The sequence below is a fragment of the Sus scrofa genome, chromosome 7, assembly GCF_000003025.6.
Source record: "Sus scrofa isolate TJ Tabasco breed Duroc chromosome 7, Sscrofa11.1, whole genome shotgun sequence".
Lineage (NCBI taxonomy): Eukaryota > Metazoa > Chordata > Mammalia > Artiodactyla > Suidae > Sus > Sus scrofa.
In genome coordinates, this window is record NC_010449.5 from 35,950,242 (window position 1) to 35,969,843 (window position 19,602).

Here is a 19,602-nt window from a genome sequence, read left to right on the forward strand (position 1 = left end):
CACAGTCACACTGCTTCCTCCAGCAGCCTAAATCCAAAGACTGATCCACGCGGGTGTGGAATGGCCTGGGCTTCTTGCCTCGATTTCCCTTCCACAGCTTATTGGAGGGACTGAATCATGGCCCAACTTTTCCTTCTGCCCAGTCTTGTTACTTTCCTTCCCTTCCACAGGTGTAGACCCCCCAGTTCACCCTAATACACTCCTTGATGCTACTGTCCTCAGACACTTCTTCCTGGAAAGTCAGGCCTGAGAGGGCACCTTTCAACCACACTCTCCTCCTGGTTTTGCCTCTTTCACCTCATTTTCCCTTTGTTCATGCTTCCTAATTTATTTTATCCTCTTATACTCTATGTGTTTTTCTAAAGCCCCCCAGATTCTCTTATGGAACAAGGTAGGATATTTATACATGCATGCACCCCACTCCCCACGCACACCTGATGTTTTGAGTCAATGATGACTAGAAAGAGCCCTGGAGCAGGAATCCCAGGCCCTAAGTCCACAAGTACAACCTGTGACTTGAGTAATTCGCACAGCATCCCTAAAACATCTCCCTGGAGAGTGAGGATAAAAGTTTTGCCTTTACAGATCTGCACAGAGGGGCCGATGTTGGAGGGCTCAGCACACATAACGTCTTTACAAGTCAAGTTTGTGCTGGGACTTGGGCCAGGCCTGGAAACAATCCTTTGCCCTCCTGTGAGGCCAAGGCCTCCTTGCAGCCAGTGTTGGGCATCCTCCAGTTGGTACAATGCTGCCTCCTGTGCCTCTCTCTACAATACACACTGTGTTTTCATGGTGACATGCAGCCTCAGGAGAGCAGGAAAGGTCCCGAGCTGCTGTTTAAACCACAGAGCCTGGAGTTCCCATTGTGGCTCCATGGGTTAAGGACTTGATGCTTTCTCCATGAGGACATGGGTTCGATCCCTAGCCTTGCTCAGTGGGTTAAGGATCTGGCATTGCCACAAGCTGCAGCATAGTTTGCAAAAGTGGCTCAGATCCAGCATTGCTGTGGCTGTGGTGTAGGCTGGCAACAGTTCCAATTAGACCCCTAGCCTGGGAACCTCCATATGCCACAAGAGCAGCCCTAAAAAGACAAAAGACAAAAAAAAAAAAAAAATGATCAAAGTAGGAGTTCCCTGGTGGCCTAGTGGTTAAAGATCTAGCATTGTCACTGCTGTGGCTCAGGTCACTGCTGTGGTGTTGATTTGATCCCTGGCCCGGGAAATTCTGCATGCTGCTGTTGTGGCCAAAATAAATTGTCAAAGTAAAGAAATCCTCTGTTTTTCACAGGTTGGCTGCAGAGAGAAACTAGGGAGAAAATTCAGATTTTTCCAGGAAGTCCAGGATGAGAAGGCTGTGTCTGGGAGCTTTTGGGTGCCTCCGATTCAGGGTCCTAAGATTCAAGTCTGAACTGACAACTGCTGCCAGGCCTGGAGTTTGTCCCTTGATGGTTCCTTACCTAAGTGTGTCTTAGCGTGAAGGACCATGGAGTACCTGGGCACAGACAGATGGCTTTAAGAAGCTGCCACCTCAGTGGACCCTCAAGCTCTTGAATGAGCCAAGGAGGGCAGGGGTCTGGGGATGTACCACCCACTGTGCTGAACAACCTTTAGGGACACTGGGGATGGTGAAGGCGATAGTGACAATGCCCAGGTCATGCTGCGATTGGAGGAAGAGCCCAGCCCAGCCCACACAGGCTCAGGAGGCGGGAGGATAAATCTGCCCTTTTTTGTTGATGCCTCTGCCTTGTCCTCCCAAAGAAATCTGATTATCTGGGCTCTGCTGGCAGATGTCAAAATGAAATGTTTGCGCCCAGGTCCCCCCCTTTGGTGGTGGTGGGGGTGCTGGGACCAGCTCCCGCCTTGCTGTCAACAAGCCATCATTAATCCTCCTCTCTTACAGTCGATATCTGATGTCACTTTTTCTGGTTTGTGTGGCTTGGTGACCTTCCCTTATTTTGTTCCTGATAAAGACGGCTCCGATGGGGCCGGGCCTGCGGTGAGCCCTTTAATTCAAAGGACATTAAATCAGAGACAGCAGGCAGCTCCTGGGGTCAGCTCTGAGGGGCTCTGGCCACCTGCTGCTCTGGCCACTGCTGCCCCGCATGCCTGTGGCTGTGATGTAGTGCTTTCTTCACAGCAGTTTCTTACTTTCTCTTGATAAGCGCGCTTTCCGGAAGGTTCCCGCTCAGCTGTTCCTGAGGGGCACCCTGGACTCCAGGGTTATGGCTCCTAGAGGTACCCTTGTTGCACCCACACACCCACACCCACCCACCCACACACACACACACACACATACACACACACACGTTCATAGCAGTGTTCTTGACAGTAAGCCAAACCGAAAGAAATTCAAACGCTCATCAATCAGAGAACTGAGAAACAAAGGGTAGCCGAGTCATACAATGACATTCTGGAGCATGATGAAAATGAGCAGAGACAACTACAAGCAACAGTTGGGAGGGTGCCCACAAACATAATGTATGTAAATGAAGCCAGAAGCACAAAAAATATATACATTTTTATTCCATTTGCATGAAGTTCATATGCAGGCAAAACTAATGGGCACTTGGGGGATTCTGGGTGGCTGACGATGTTCTGTTTCCTGAACCTGAGTTACGCATGTGGATTCAGTGTGTGAGCCCCCATCTCATGTGTACAGTTAGGATTTGTACGATTTTCTAGAAGAATGTTATATTTCAATAATAGACTGAAAAATTACAATGCCCAGACTCCACCTTCAGAGATTCTGCCTTAATGAGTCTGGGCTTCAGCCCCGCATGGGTATTTTTAAGTTCTAAAGTGCAGCCAGGACTGAGAAGCCTGGATTTAGAGAGTGGGGGTGTGAAGTCAGAGACAGCAAGCCTAGTTCTCCTATGAACTTACTTGTGTACGTTACTGAGTCTCTCTGGCTCTGTTTCTTTTTTCTTTTCTTTTCTTTTCTTTTTTTTTTTTAGGGCCGTACTCACGGTGTATGGAGGTTCCCAGGCTAGAGGTTGAATTGGAGCTGCAGCCGCTGGTCTACACCACAGCCACAGCAACGCTAGATCCGAGCCTCGTCTGTGACCTACACCACAGCTCAGGGCAATGCCAGATCCTTAACCCACTGAGCAAGGCCAGGGATCGAACCCGCATACTCAGATTCATTTCTGCTGCGCCACGAAGGGAACTCCCCTCTGTTTCTTCTTTTCTCTTCAGGTCTATTTCCACAGGGCAACTCGAGAGGGTTGGACAAAGAAGCCAACGTTCCTCTCAGCGCTGACATTCAGGAGTCACCACTGTGGACCTCTGAGAACCAGTTACAGCTAAGGAGCCCTGCCTTCTTTGGCTGGTCCCCTTGCCCCCGCCCCATGTCTGGGAATCACATGCATCATGTATGTCAAGGCAGTATTATTTTAGCTGATGGAACCAGAGTGTGTCCCCTGACCCTGGAGGACTCTGTGCTATGGGGAGGTCAAACAGGGCCTCCACTTAGGCACCACTGAGAGAAGGGAGCTTCCACTGATTTTTATAAGCCCAACTTCCCCACATGTCCCCTTCCAACCCTCCCACATGAGAAAAGGGGGAGGGAGAGAGTTCCCTTGGTGGCGCAGTGGAAACAATCCCAACTAGTATCCGTAAGGATGCAGGTTCGATCCCTGGCCTCCATCAGTGGGTTAAGGGTCTGGCATTTGCCGTGAGCTGTGGTGTAGGTTGCAGACGTGGCTCAGATCTAGGGTTGCTGTGGCTGTGGTGTAGACAAGCAGCTGCAGCTCCGATTCACCCTCTAGCCTGGGAACTTCCATATGCCATGGGTGTGGCCCTAAAAGGACAACAACAACAAAAAAGTAGGGAAAAAGGAAAGCAAGAAAGGAGTTTCCTGGGGTCTTTCTTGGCCTTCAACGTCCCTCACTCCCGAGCATCCCAAGCTGAATCCCAAAGACCTTCCATTCTGGATGTGCTCTGCCAGCCAGGCAGAGGCGTGCTTTCTTCACTTCCCACCCACAGCCAGGTGTTGCGGACTGTCCTCAGGTACAGAGCCTGCAACCCCGCAACGGAAATATCCCGGCTCGATGAAGCAAGCAGAACTGGAGCCAAGGGAAGCCAGGATGCAGATGTTGGCACACTCTTCCGCTGTGAGAAAATGTCACCCCTCTAGCAGGGAATGGGGAGGGGGCCAAGCCCAAAAGTTTCCTGCTCCCCCCTCCCAAGTTCACTGAGAATTCTGTGCCCGCATTAGTCATCTGAATGTTTAAGAAGATGACAGCTCGGCTCCCAGATGGGAAAGTGGGGGCAAATGGATGTGGGGGACGACTGCCAATCAGGCGGTGGGGCGACTGTCTGAGGAAGCGAGCCCTTCCTCATTTGCCTTCTCACAGGAAGTGGAGGTGGGGGCTAGACCTCTCAACCCCTGCCCCCCCGCCTGGCCCCCGGGGCTGGGAAGCGCTGAGGCGTGAAGGTGGGGTCATCCCTTTAGTGACCCAGCCATGCCTACTTTCCCCAAAGCCCCCATGCAGCCCCCAAGCAAACTCACAGTGTGCTGAAATTAAGGAAGATGACATTGCATAATTGCAGCCTCCGCCGCCCCTGAAAAAGCGTTATCCTGAAAGAGAAGAGGGGATCTGTGTTTTGCCACGGCCAGTGGAGCAGAAGTACTTATCAGCTGTGAGAAGAAAATTCCATCTGCTTCAAAGGCCATTTGCAGTTGTTTATCACCCCTGGACCTAAAATGCTGGCCTTTAAAAGCAGAAGGAGGACTTTAGGAAGTTCCGGAAAAGACCCGCGTGGACTCCCAGAATGCCAGCAAAGGCCTGGATACTGAGCAGTCTATGCACAAGAATGTAAGAGACCAAGAAGGACACAGAGAGAGTGACACACAAGGAACAACCACCGAGAGAAAGATGGACAGACACACAGAGGAGAACACAGAGAGAGACAGGCACCCGGGGCAGAGAGAAAGCGACAGTACACTGCGCCCACAGAGCAAAACATAAATAGACCAATGAGGAGAGAAGAGCCTTTGACCCCACGAGCAAACAGATGACTCTTGTTTTGGCCACTTCTCCTCCTCCCCTGGCTGTGTCCCCTGAAGTCCAGCAGAACAGAGCCTTTGACTTCTCATCTCTCTTACTCCAGACCCCTGTCCCCATAGCTACACTATGATGAACAATTCTCCAAATCCCTGTGTACTTTGTATGTAGACCTTTTTTTGCTGAAAGGGAAGTGTCTCACTGTCAGAGCTGAGGCATTTGGCTCTCAGCTCACCTGAGGAGGGGCATCAGCACAGCAGGACCAACTGGTTGGTTGGTTTCCTGAGGGATGGAGAGCAGAGCATGATCCACCCCGAAATCCCTGAATTGGACAGTCCTGCAGGATTTGGGAGAGGGGACACTGACGAAACTACAGATGCTAGGCATGGGGATAGATCTGCAAGCCAAAGGGAGAGAAGCTCTGAGGCTATTCTGGTTGGTTGGAGATGGAGATGGAGTGGGGATGGGGGGAGATCCACTTAAAGACTGGTAATAACAGAAAAGAATTATTTCTACTGGATCCACAGCTTGGCCTGCAGAGGCACATGGGCCCCTGAGGGACAGACACCTCCACTGGCTAAAAATCTCTCCCTGGCGTTGGAAGTGATATGAAGTACCTTTGCATCCATTAGGATGCTTTGTGTGGTCAGTAACAGAATATCTAATTTTAAAAATGTTTACCATTTACATAACAAAAATCTGAAGTGAGACCATTTCAGAGTTGATTACAGGCTAGTCACTGAGTTTAGCTCAGATTTGAGGGGAGAGGTGTGACAGAATTTGAGAAGAAAAAAATAAACATGAAAATAAATGAGCATTATTTCAGAAAACTGGATTGGGGGGATGGCTTGTTACATGGCACTATTATAACAATGACTGACTGATACACTTTTAAAATCATATCCTGCTAAGAGTCAGACCATATTGTAAGGTTGGTCTAGTCTGGAGGAAATGGAACTACAGAAAGGACATCGAAGGGGGCCTCCCTGCTCCTGTGGTTGCTCCTTTCCCCTCCTCCCACTCCTTTATCCCTTCAATCACCCACTAGGTGGACTAAGGAGGACACAGAACCCCTTTGACCTTCACCTCCAACCCCCTTCATGTTGTGTGGTTCCTCTGCTGCATCTGCTGTTGGCCGACTCCTCATTATGGCTAAGGCTGCACAATCCCTTGTGGGGCCTCTTCATTTATTGCTCACAAAGCCTCCTCTGTGGATCTGTTTTTTCTTAAAAATTCCTTTCTTTATATCACATGCTTCTGCAGAAACTTTCTCAAGCCAGAGGCCAGCTCCCTGGAAATCCCACAAACCAGCCAATTTACTGAGGCAATAAGACATTATCTCCTGCCTTTCCTCTGGGTGGCTTTGACACTTTTAATCTTTATCCTTCAGCCCTCTCCAGATGGCTCTCCGTGACTCCCGTTTCCCACTCCAGCCCCTGGGCTCACGGAGTAGTCTGGCTTCTGATTTCTACTCCTTACTCAAAATGGAGCTGTTATGCTCTGGAGCCCAGGAAGGCCCTGATATTATGCTAGGGACAAGGGTGCACAGTCCTGGGCCCTCTAGGGGTGTGCATGTGTATTGAGAGGCATAGATGAGAAGGAAAGATGTGTCATAGAAAATTATTACAGGGAGAGTTCCTGTTGTGGCTCAGTGGGTTAAGAACCAGACTAGTATCCATGAGGATGCAGGTTTGATCCTTGGCCTTGCTCACAGGGTTAAGGATCCAGCATTGCCATGAGCTGTGGTGTAGGTCGCAGACAAGGCTCGGATCTGTCATTGCTGTACCTGTGGTATAGGCTGGCAGCTGAAGCTCCCAGTGGACCCCTAGCCTTGGAACCTCCATATGCTGCAGGTGCAGCCCTAAAAAGACAAAAAAATTTACAGGGGCCTTCATGTTCTAAAAGATGTTTCTTGAGTGCCTCTTCTGGGTAGAACGAGATGCTGGCACTGGAGAGACAGCAGTGGCCCAAACAGATAGAATCTCTGCCTTCGAGAGCATCAGCCAGAAGTTCTTACAAGATTCTGTCCACAGTGTGGCGGTATCCAGCAAGGAGTGCATTTCCCTGGGGGGGCGGGGGCAGGTGTGGTCAGTGCTCCCCCCCGCCCTACCCACCCCACTGTCCCAGCTCATGCCCATGGGGACCCACTCAAGCCTCCGTGACTTGGCTTAGGCCTTTCTCCTGGCCTGTGCACAGGGAGGACCCCAACTGCCAGGGGATTACTGGGTTTGATAGTGTCCAGGGATGAGCGAGAGCTGGAGGACGAATGTCCTGGCTTCCTTGCCCTAAGGTGGGACAGTCATGAGGCATGTTCTACATGGTGGCCAGGAGGTCCCCAGTGAGATGGAGACCCACTGCCGCCTCACAGTGGAGCTGCTCATTAGCATAGCCAATCGTGGCTCTCCGGCCCTCCCCGCCTCACTTCCGCACACCCCTGCTGGTGCTTCCAGGGCTCACATCCCACATAAACTATTTGCATCCAAATCCGTGTCTCGGGGTCTGCTTTGAAATTAGTAGTAGTACTAGTAGTAGTAGTAGTACTAGTAGTAGTAGTAGTAGTAGTAGTAGAGGGTATTAGAGTAGTTACAGTAAATTGAGAACTTGGAATGTGCCCAATCCCTCACTAATTGCAATACCTCTATGTGCAGATACTGAAATTATCTCTACTTTGAAAAGAAGAAAACAGGCACTAGAGGGGAACTCTGGCTTAAGGGAAAATCTTTGACCCAAATCCAGGATCCCAGTTCTGGCTCTGGGCAAGCAACTCAGGATGCTGGGGAGTCCGTTACTCCTAGAGCCTCAATTTCCCCACCTTTCATGATAAGGCTGACACCTCCTACCTGACCTCCTCAGAGAGCTCGTAAAGCGACTTTAAATTGATAGATTTTAAGCTCCAAGAACATAAAGGGCATAAAAAGCCTTTGGAGAGTATGAAGCTCAGTGTGAAAACAAAAGTTGAAGGATGGGCTGAGTTCTCCTGGGCAGCTGTTCTCAGCACTGGTGGTTCCACCTAGAAGGAGGGAGATCCTTGAAGGAGCGACTTCAAGTCATAGCCAGAGGAAGTATTTATTATGCCGGAATCTCTTTGCCCAGGTCTTAGTCCTATGTTTGGTTGTTTGTTTGCTTGTTTAAAATCTCTCCCTCATTCTGGGGCTCCCTGAGGCAGGGCTGTGTCTTCCCTCAGCCTGGGGCTCCCTGAGGCAGGGCTGTGTCTCCTTTGAGACTTGGGGTCCCTGAGGACAGGGCAGGGTGTGCCTCCCCTTTTTATCAGTTTCAATAATGTCCCCAAACGCAGGAAGCTGTACCAGAAACCCTCGGACTGGGGATTTCCCGATCAGGTCCGGGGCTCCCGAGGAGCCGTGGGGAGCACTAGGGGCTCCTGACCGGGACTGACAGGGATCAGAGAGCCTGTGTTAACTGATGATGTCCTAACTCTGTGTGTGTAACTTTCCACTTGACTTATTTATAGGTTTCCACACGAGTAAGTTTACTGGCAGTGGTTCTGCCACTTTTAGGAATCTCCATGCTGGAGGCGGTGGGGGGAATGGGGGTAAAAGGCGTGAGGAGTAAGGGGAGGAAAGAGGAGGGAACCTCAGGGCAGAACCAATAAGGAGAATATGCCCTGGACCCCAAGCTATACAGGCCAATCTGTGCTATTTGCATTGTGCTTTTGTAGAGGTTTAGGTACAGGTTACATTTGAAGGAGGAAATTCAATTCTGCCTGGTGGCCTGGCCTGGCCCAGATCAGAAGTGGGTAAGACCTGCTTCCTGTGCAGGTCTTGGCTCTCTAGGCCTCCATCTTTCGGGGGGGTCCCCCTGACTGACCTCCGTGCTGCTTCTCAACCCACCCGCCCTGGGCCCAGATCTGCCTCTTTAGGCCAATGCTGAGTGCCCCAGACGCCCACTACCTGGTGAAGACAATGCTGGAATTGGATCAGATCTGGTCAGAAACCCGCACTGGGCACCTCCGCTGCTCAGGGCCTGCTCTGAGCACTTCCCAGACCTTAGCTCAGTTCCCCTCATAACCTCCTTACGAGGAGCGAGGAGCCATGAGTGTTACAACCCATTTTACAGATGAGGAAACGCAGGAACAGGCACATTAAGTGACTTGCCCAAGGTCACATGGCCGGCCACTAGCCGCAGAGGTGGCTTGAACCCTGGCTTTCTGCTGCTAGTGGTGAGAAACTCCCAGAACTTGGGGACCCAGAGTCTCTTCCTATCACCTGTCCAGCACCCCCCCCCCATTCCTTTTTCCTGCTTCCAAGCAGTTGGCTTCTTTGCTCACCCTATAATCTCCCCTGTTTATTGTTTACCCGTGGCTGCCGGGCTACCGGTCAGCCCATGGGCTCCCTGAGGGCAGGTACTTCCTGGCTCCTGCAATAGGGCCTGTCACACAGGAGCCGCTTCATACATCATGCTTGTACAGTAAAGAAGGAAATGACTGGCAGTGGAGGTGGGCTTGGTCACCCAAGGGATGGGCTCCTCTGATCACATAGGTTCCCCCCACCACTCCCCCCCCTCCCACCGCCCCCTGCTGCGTGACCCAGGGAAGCCCCAGAACCAGACTCAGAAGACTGTGCCTGAGTGTGTGTGTGTGTGCACGTGTACGTGTGTGTGCTTGGGTGTCTGTGTGAGGACACATGCGTGTGTGCATGTATGCTTGAGCGTGTGTGTGTGTGTGTGTGTGTGTGTGTGTGTGTGTGTGTGTGTGCACACCTTTCCTGGCTGTGCCGGCAGCTGTCAGCCCCGTTGGGCCGTCTGGGCTGTGCGGCCTGAGTCTCACGGCAGTCTAATCATGCCTGACAGATTGATTAGGGGAGAAAGTTGCTGCGTCTCTATCGCAACAGACAGGGCGAGCGTGTCTCCACTTAACCTTTCCCTTCGCTCAGGGACGGCGCGGCGGGTGAGCAGGTCTGCGGAGAGGCAGAGGCAGCAGAGGCCAGCACAGGGTGTGGAGGGAGTGCCGAGGGGACAGGAGGTGGGGAGCCATGGCAGAGGTTGGAAGACAAGGGAGGCGGATGTCCAGCCGGTGTGGCAAGGCCAGGCTTGTCTCCGGGACTTGATCTAAGCAGACCCCAGGGCCACGCATGTCCTCCTTGGGCCTAAGCATTGCTTTCTCTCTCCTGGAGGGACTGGCGGGTGGGCTGGTCTCACGCATGGCCCGGAAGCCCTAAAGGCTGGCTCTGCGCATGCTCAGGAGGGCCTGGTGAGGGGCCTTCGGAGAGGAGCCAAGCCAGCCGCAGAGGCGATGCTGAGGGTCTCTTGCGGGCCTGGGTTGGTACTGCTGAAGATGACGTTGGAAAGGAAAGCAGTCGTCTGCCCCTCGCCCATACTGTGGAGAGGGAAACAGCTCAGGGCAAAGAAGGAACCCTCCCAGGGCTCCCCATCCTCCATCAGCGGCGTCTACTGCCGGCTAGGGGCTGAGCCAGGAGGGGGCTGCAAGGAGACGCACGAGAGGGGGCTCTGAGGCAGGCATCATGGAAGAGCTTCCCACCTTCCCTTCCATCCTAAAGGCCCCACAGGAGGGGACCAGACGGGCCTATAGCCACAGTCAGAGCAGACCCTGGACAAGGAAGCACCTGAGTCCACCTGGGCCAGCGGTCTTCCCCACAATGCCATCAGAGTCACAGGATGCAGGAGTCCCCTGTGTTTTCACCCAGTCCACCCTGCGGAGGGTGAAGAGGCCCTCTTGCTTTTGGCAACCAGAGCACGAATGATCTGAATCATTATACTTTTTAAATTAGGAAAGTCTACTGGCAGATATTATGTGCCACCAAGCCAGTCTTTATATCAGCTTTTTGTAGAACTTGTAAATGTTATTGGTTAACCAGGGTAAAAAAAAGGAAAAAACCCTGTGTGTATATAGTAGTATAACCGCAAATATTTTATTTTAGAATGCTTAGGGAGGAAAAATAAAACTGGACAGATTGAACAGAGTGATAATGATAGTTGTTATTGGGGAATTAGCTTTGGGTAATTTTGTTTACAATTTTCTGCATCCCTTCAGTTTTATCATTAGAACAACAGGCATTGCTCTCCTCAAAGTAGTATGTCTGGTTTTGAATACACACAGGATCCTGATTTGTTAAACAAAGCACACACAGCAGAATGTCTGAAAAATAAAATAAAATTAGAAAGGTAGTAGTGATTGCGTTTTGAAGCTCTGAGTGATTTCTTTTTCTTTTCTCCTATTTTCCACCCGACGCCTAAATTCTCTACATCACCAAAAGTGAGGGTGCAGGGTGGGCGTGGCATGGTGGTTATGGTGGGAAGAAGAGAACAATATTTCAAACAAATAAGGAATTGATCCTGCCGTTCTTCTTTACTGCCATCAAGAGGAAGAGAGGAGGGTAATGGTTGCTGTGGGTCTGGGTCAGAGGCCTTTGGATAACACACACAATGACATCGGGAGCAGCACGCAGCAGGCATTGTCGGTGACCTTCCTGAATCTCTTCACCTCTTTGTGTCTCTGCCAGGGCTCTGGTGTGGTCCTATTTACACTCCTCTCAGAGGCCACGTGTGTGGTGCAGGTGTCCCCTGCCGCCAATTAGTCCCCGATGTTTCTCAATGAGGAGGCACTACTGGCATTCGCATTACAGAATGTGGAGCGTTTCTGTCCCCGAGAGACCCCCAGATGTTCCCCCCATGACCAAGTGCCCCCAGTGCAGCTGTTATACCCTAGTTGAGGACCACTGGCAGCCAACAGCAATGACTCCATTCCCCTTGCCAGTCGAGAAAGGGTAGGTGTTACGGGTTGAATTGCTCCCCTCCCAACACAAAAGACATGTTGAAGTCCTAACTCCCAGTCCCTGTGAATGTGCCATCCGGAAACAGGGTCTGTGCCAATGATCAAGTTGGGATGAGGACAGTATGGTGGGCCCTGGTCCAGTGTGACTGGTGTCCTAGAAACGTAGACACAGGCACAGACACGCACAAAGGGAAGACAAAAGAGACGCAGGGGGAAGAGCGTGTGATGATGGGAGTGATGCTGCCATAAGCCAAGGAAGGGCTGGGGCTTCCAGAAGCTGGTAGAGCAAGGAAGGATCCCTCCCCTACGGGTTTTAGGGGGATCATGGCTCTGCTGAAACCTTGATTTCTGACTTTCAGCCTCCAAAACCATGAGATGGTACATTTCTGTTGTTCTGAGCCACCCTCGTTCTTGGCTCTCTGTTACAGCAGCCCTAGGAAATTAACACATCATGTGACCTCACTTGGCCAAAAACATTCAAAGGAAAGTCAGCTGGGAGAAATGTTTTCCACTAATACAAAGAGAACTAAAGGAAACAATCATGCAGTTGATAATGATATTTTTGTGTCTGCATGTGATGGTAGGAACTGCTGTAGCCACCCTGTGAACATGAGAGACAAGGCTGACGTAATCAGCCTACAGAGGAAAAAGATGGAAAGAACCCGGACCATTACAGTCAACCCTCTGAAACAACCAACCCCGAAACGTCTCGTCCTTGGGATTTCTTGTTATGTGAGATAATAAATTCACTGATGGTTGAAATCATTTTTGATCTTGGTTTTTCCGTTTCTTACATTGAAGCACATTTTCAAGGATACAACATATCGTGTCAATCAACAGCCTCTGGGTCTAAGGCCAAGGGTGGATGCCATTGAAGAGACTGCTAACTATTGATGGCTCAGCTTAGAAGTAGCCAAACGTCAGTTCGTTGATAGGAATGTGTGTCTCTAGAGAGAAATCTGATGAATGAATCGGTTGCTTTTGTCGTAGTCAATCTTAATTTTTCAGATGTATTCACAGAGATGTGGAGAATCACAACCTGCCTGGGCAGGGAGGGAGTTTAATGTCCATCCCAGGCAGGGTGTCCCCAAGCATGGTTTGGGACTTCTGAGGGACCATGAGGTCAGAATTAGCTCTGTAATAATACTAAGATGTTAACTGCCTTTTTCATTCTTCTCTCATGGATGTACGGGAGTTTTCCAGAGGCTGCCTGGCATTTGGTATCACAACAGATTGAATGCAGAAACAGACAGGAGAAGGCAGCTGTCTTCGAATAAAGCAGACATTACATTAAAGAGAGTTCCAAAAATGTAAAAGAAGGCCACACTTTACAAATTTGTTTGGTAAAATACAGTTATTTCACCTAAAAATATTATTTATGTTAATCCACAATGGGTTTGTTAACATTATTTTAAAATAGTATTTTTTTCAACTTTCAGGAGATAAAAATAGATGTAATTCCCAGAAGCAGAAGTTCTTTGGAGTCCTCGGTAATAGTTAACAGTGTGAAGGGAGCCTGTGAGCAAAATGCTGTCGCAATGCCGATCAAGAGACACCACAGCTGACCCAGGATGAGGAGAAGGGCTCTCGTATTGCTGGGCCCACACACGGGGGATGGAAACTGGATCAGCTGATAATGATAAAAGCAAACACGTACAGGTGCCGGCAGTGAGCCGGGCAATGGTGTGTGGCGTTCACACCTGTTACCTGTATCATCCTCACAGCCACCATTTATCCTTTACAACCTCCCTATGAGATCGGCAGAGAGACAATCCCTATTTCGCAGATGAGAAAATCACGAATTGGGCAAGATGATTCTCTGCCCTAGAGCTCGCAGCTAGTAAGTGCTGAAGTCAGGATTCAGATCGGATGCTGCCGCTCCTGCTTCTGAATATGGTGTCCTTAGCCTCTGCGCTTTACAGAGCCAGGAACGCAAGCCTGACACTTACCAGTGTTTGAACTTCAGTCCATGCACTTTGGGCCCCAGTATGCTCATCTGTAAAATGGGCATGAAAATAGCTAGGTGATGAGGATCCACAGAGATAAGGCATAGGAAAGCAATTTATAAACAGTAAACTTGGTGTGATTGTTATGACCAGTCAGTCCAGCTGTGCTGTCCTTTGCAGGAACCATCCTTGGGTCTAAGAAAAACAGGAACCCACTCTTGTGACTGACATGTGCAGTGTCTGCACTTACATGCTCACTGGCAAGGTGACCTGTGACATACATTTTTATAATACTACTCACCCAAAGATGTTCTTTAACCATACATGTTTAAGCTCTTCTCTTTCCCTCATACACACACACACACACACACACACACACACACACACACACACAATCTCAGCACTTTTTTGTGAAGGAGAGGCTGAACTGGGCTAAAAACCCCACCAATATCCCCACAGCTAGAATAAGTCCTGGTCCCACCTGCTGGTCAGTGGGCCACCCCTCCTCTCTGGACCGCAGTCAACAGCACTTGAGATGTGACAGGCATTTATAGACCTCTTTTGAGTCTTTCTCTCTCAGCACAAAGTTAAATAAGCACCATTTCCAGGTACTATTTTGTGAGGCAAGTAATAGAGTCTGAAACGATTATTAGATATTTACTGTAGCAAAAGCACTGAACTGAGATGTGCTTTAAAAACACTGCACAGTAAACCAGGGAGGGAAGGTGAGCCCCTGGAGACAGAGTGGCTGGACTGATTCTGGAAGAGGCAGGCCGTGTCTGCAGACCTGTTGGCCAAGACCCGGTGGGGCCAGCACCCTCCCAGTCCTTCATTTGCGGCAGAGCAGAGTCTGGCCTGGGTCAGGAGAACCAGTGTGCCAGCACCCCTCCCCAACTCTTCACCAGTATGTGTCCTTGCGCAAACCACACCCCCTCTCTGGGTCTCAGATTCCTCTACTGGGTCCTGAAGGTTGACCAGATGACCCAGAGGATTCTGTGGTCATTGCAGATGAGGTCCCCTGTGGTCACGCCCCAGAGGGGCTGATGTCCAGAGGATCAGGGTGAGTGATGGAAGAAAGAGTGAGCTCTGGGGCCAGAGCCTTTAAGCAGATATTTCCATGCCTCCTGGGAGCTCCCCAACTCCCTAGAAAACTTCCTCAAGTGTGGGTATAGGGGATGGGAGATGCTCAGACCAGCTATGGGGGAGATAGAGGGGAAGGGACCCATGGAGAGAGCAGATGAAGGCATCTCTCTGGCCCTTGTCCTTCCAAGATGCTCTTGCCCAGAAGTCCCCTTGCGCCTGCACACCTCTGCCCTCGAAGTCCCTGCACTCCTCCTGTCCATCTCCCCACAGCTCCCCCTGCCCCTCCACCCTCTTAAACTGTCCTGCTCCCTATCCCTCTTCTTGAGCTATTGGCCTGGGCTCTCAAGAACCCTGGAGCTATATTCCTGCCTCACTCACTGTGGCTCTCTCGTCCCAGATGTTCCCATGCACCTTGTTCTCTGCTCTCACCAACTCATTGTGTGGCAGAAAGAGCTTCTGCTCTGCAGTCAGGAGAAGCCCTGTCACTCATTAGCAGTGGAAACTTCAAGCCAGTGGTTCAAGTTATCTGATCATCAATGTCCTTATTTGTAATTCAGGATTAAGAAGGATACATGACAGAGGGTGTTGGTGATTAAACAGGAAGGTATGTTGTCAGCCAACATGGTAGCTCCATGCTATCATTTAGTGACATTGTGCTCAATTTAATTAAACGTCATTATCCCCCTCACAGCCCTGTGGAAATGGTGAAGTTTGCACACACAGGCACATCTTGGGAAGAGAGTCTATTTATCTTCCAGGGGACCCTTTGCTTTTTCACACACACAATTGAGGATCCCAAAGTGGAATGCGGGACAAGACAGGTGAGGGGGAAAGGGTGGCGTGCCTCAACCGGAGGAGCAAAGGGCGAGGTGCAAGAGACAGGGAGAGGAAGGGACAAGCGGCTTTCTCCTGAGCCTGGCCCTCATCTCCCACTGCTGGGTTGGAAGAGGCTCATTATTGGCTGGATTGCATAAAAAGACACCTGGACGGAGTTCCCGTCATGGTCGTGGCTCAGCAGAAACGAGTCTGACTAGCATCCATGAGAACGTAGGTTCCAGCCCTGGCCTCGCTCAGTGGGTTAAGGATCCAGCGTTGCTGTGAGCTGTGGTGTAGGTCACAGATTCGGTTCGGATCCCATGTTGCTGTGGCTGTGGTGTAGGCCGGTGGCTACAGTTCTGATTTGACCCCTAGCCTGGAACCTCCATATGCCGTGGGTGCGGCCCTAAAAAGACAAAAAAAAAAAAAAAATGCTTGGAAGTGCCCCCTTCCTATGTCTTTCTCTTGCACTTTTTACTTCCACCTGCTGCCTCTCTCGACCCATAACCCAGATCAGAACAAAAGATGAACAAGAATGAGTGTCTGGGCCAACAGTCGAGTGAACCCCATTCTCCTAGCTTCTCTACCCAAGCTTACCTGTGGGGGGAGAGGGCTTCGTAAGTCACAAAGATAAGAGGAAAAATGTTCCCAGCCAGCCAGCCCCTTGCTGCTCCCTGTGACAAACGTTCATGTTCTCACTGCCTGAGTCACCCACGACAATAAATAATATAAACATTGATCCACAGATCTCATGCTTATAGCTGCTGTTCTACCAGACTCCTTAGGCAGTTCCTGGAGTCCTTTTCCTTGTCAACAGGTAGAGTGCCCAGGGGGAGACTCAGCACCATGGACCGCCCTGGGGCTGTGCTCTGGGGGGCAGGGTGTGCTCTGGGGACCCTGGGCCATCTGCCGATGACAGCAGGATCTCAACATCTTGACACAATACACAAAAGTGCAGGGAGTGAGGTTGGCGGTAACCGACTATGTGGGGGTCTAGGTTCCCAGGAGAAAAGATGACATCTTTGCTTTGATCTGTACAATATTCAGTTTGGGGCAGGAGAGAGGCATCAAGAAAATCAGAGGACACTTGGGCAGAAGGGGTTGGAAGAGAAGATGGGTAAGGAGAGGTAAAGAGTGAGACAGTAGGAGGTGAGGATGGAGAGGAAAGAGGGACGGGGACAGCAAGTTCACATGGTCCTCTTTCTCTCCTCCTTCCCAAGCTCAGGTAGGAAGTGGAAGCCCTCACTGAGAGCCACAGAAGCCATGAACGTGCCTCTTACAAATGGCCGTGGAGGGCGAGTCTGGGGTTCCAGCAGGCGCATCAGCACCTGCAGTGCCCTCGAACAATGAGCCCTCTCTTTGGAAGGGTCATCCTGTCAGATGGGCAGAGAAGGAGGGAGGGGACAGCCAGTGGACAGGACCCGCCTCCACAATCATGTGCGAGACCGACCCAGCTTATCTGGACCAGCTCTCACTCCTCATCCCGATGACTCCACCCTCTGACTCGGTGGGAGCAGGTCCTGTGTCTACACCGGCAAGACAACGAAAATTTCTACACCGGAGTGTGAGTTGTGTAGGTGGAAGGTGAGCAAGATGGGTCACTCCATCCAGAGGAGGGTTTCTCAAGCTCAGTGCTACTGACCTTTTGGGGTAGGATGATTTTGTTGTTGTTGTTGTTGTTGTGGGGCTGATCCTGCATCATAGGATGCTGAGCATTTTCACTTGCCCCTACTCATGAGAAACCCCCAGGGGGACAACAAAAAACGTCTCTGGACATTACCAAAATTGCCCCCTCCCCTCCTACCCTGCCACATTAAGAACTGCTGCTGTAGGGGCCACTCACTTCCAGGAATGAGTTTTCCGAAAGGGTCACTCTCCCTTCCTGGGTCTCTGGAGGCCCCATCTCACAAGCTAGCCTCAACGTGTAAGCTCCACTCGGTCCCACATCTGATGGTGCATTTCCGGAAGCACCAAGGAGGAGATGGCATAAACATCAAAGGGGATGTTTTTCTTCCACCTCTGAGTCCACGCACCAGACACCCCTATAACATCTCTGGCAGAGATGAGAGATAAAAGCTGTAGCACTGGTCACTGAGGGGCAGAATCAGAGAGGAGGATGCTGAGTTAGCACAGCCTGGCCATGGGGACCCTCCACCCTGGGGACATGGGCGTGTCCATCTGGTCCCTTGTGCAGGTAGAAGCAAAAGGCACCTGGGGGGCTGCCTCTGAGTGTATGCCCTTGATCTTGATCAGGTCCCTCCACACCTCCATCTTTCCATCTGTGCCATGGAAGGGGCAGAACTGGAGAAATCTCGGATTTCTGCCCAGCTCTGATGAACCAAGTGCTGAGATGCTCTGACGCGAAGATTATAATTAGAAAAAGCCTGATCGTGTGGTGCATCAAGGATGTGCAAAGGATGCTATGAATTCCCCCAGGTTACCTCTTAATTACCTGAACGGATATAGGCAAGCCTTGCTAATTCTAAAGGAAAAGATAAATCCAGACTTAATCTGCCTGGCCATCAAATACAACACAACCCCCCCTCCCCTCCCCCCTCCCTCCCCTCCCCCCTCTCCTCTCTCCCCTCCTCCCTTTCTCCCACCAATCACAACAAATTGACTTGGAGCGGAGGCCCTGTCAGGAACATTATCTGCCTGTTCAGACCAAAGGGGTTTTCTTTGTGCATCTCGCCGTGATTCATCTTCAGAAGGGATCGATTCCTGGGCATCCATCTCTACATCTGCAGAAAAACTCTCCAAAGCGGCTGCTTCCCCACTCAGCCTGGACCTCTGGCTCTCATTGGGCAGCAACAGCTCTGTGGTTTGCTTGCTTCCGCCCCTCCAGGAGAAAAATTACCCAGGGGTGGGAGGAGATGCTGACACCACCGAGGCCAAGCTAAAAGCAGCTCCTTGGAGGAACGGGTGCCAGGACAATGGGCCCTGGGAGGAGAGCCCCAGCCAGCACCCAGCCCCCTCCGCCAGCCCGGAGGGCGCGACTCTCCCACCTCTTGTGCTCCACATTGTCATTATTTATGGACTTGTAAAGTGTCCTTCAAGCAGCTCCTTCTTCTCAACAAGCTGAAGGCAGGAGAGGAAAGGCACCAGCCCAATCCAGGCCTCTCAGGAGGGAGTTGGAGGGGTGGTGCTGGGAGAGACCCTTCAATCCCCCTCAACCCCCTCCCCCTTGCTCCATTCTCCTTTCAGGCTGACCTTGAAGAGTGAAGGCAGGCAGGCTCGGCTTTCCTACACTGCGTGCTTCCCCAGAACGAGGGGGCACGTGGGCTTGAGGGGAGGGGTGACTGCAAGCAAGTCCAGGGTCTGGGCAAAGGCACGAGGGAGGTGTCAGCTAGTCTCCCACTCCCTCTCCTCCCTGGCACTTCTCTGCAGGGTCTCCACCTCTCTTATCTCAAGGAATGGCAGCATCATCTGAACAGCATAGCAGTACCATGCCAGGGACATCAGATCTCACCGTGGCCAGAACCCCTCCGTGTCTCTCACCCTCTGGTCCCAGGTCAGGGGGCAGAGCCCTACCCTGCAGGCAGACTGAGCATAGCCTCAACACACCCCATTCCCAGGTCTAGGTAAGCAGAGATCACTGGTCCAGCCACTGGGATGGGGCTGAGGCTCTCTGGAGGCCCCTCTGGCTGAGGTCAAGTGTGGGACCGTAGGAAGTTCCCCTGGACCAAACCAAAAGGGATGGGCATTTCCTAAGCATTTCTGACAATGAGGGGGTGACCCCCCCGAGGCCCTCCAGTCTGAGATGGGGTAAGGCTGGGACTTCAGGAAAGGGTTTCTCAGGAAGTGGTATATTGACATCTGAGTCAGACTGATGGTATCCCTGGCCATGGCTTTCATAGGAGAATATATCACTCATCAAAGATCGGAATGGGGGTGGACTCAGAGGTCTGCATGGGAGCTGACCTGTGAATCACCAACACAGCAGTCTGGGGGGAGGGGCACGTTCATTGCTGATATTAGTGATTAAGTGGTTGGTAATAGAGAAT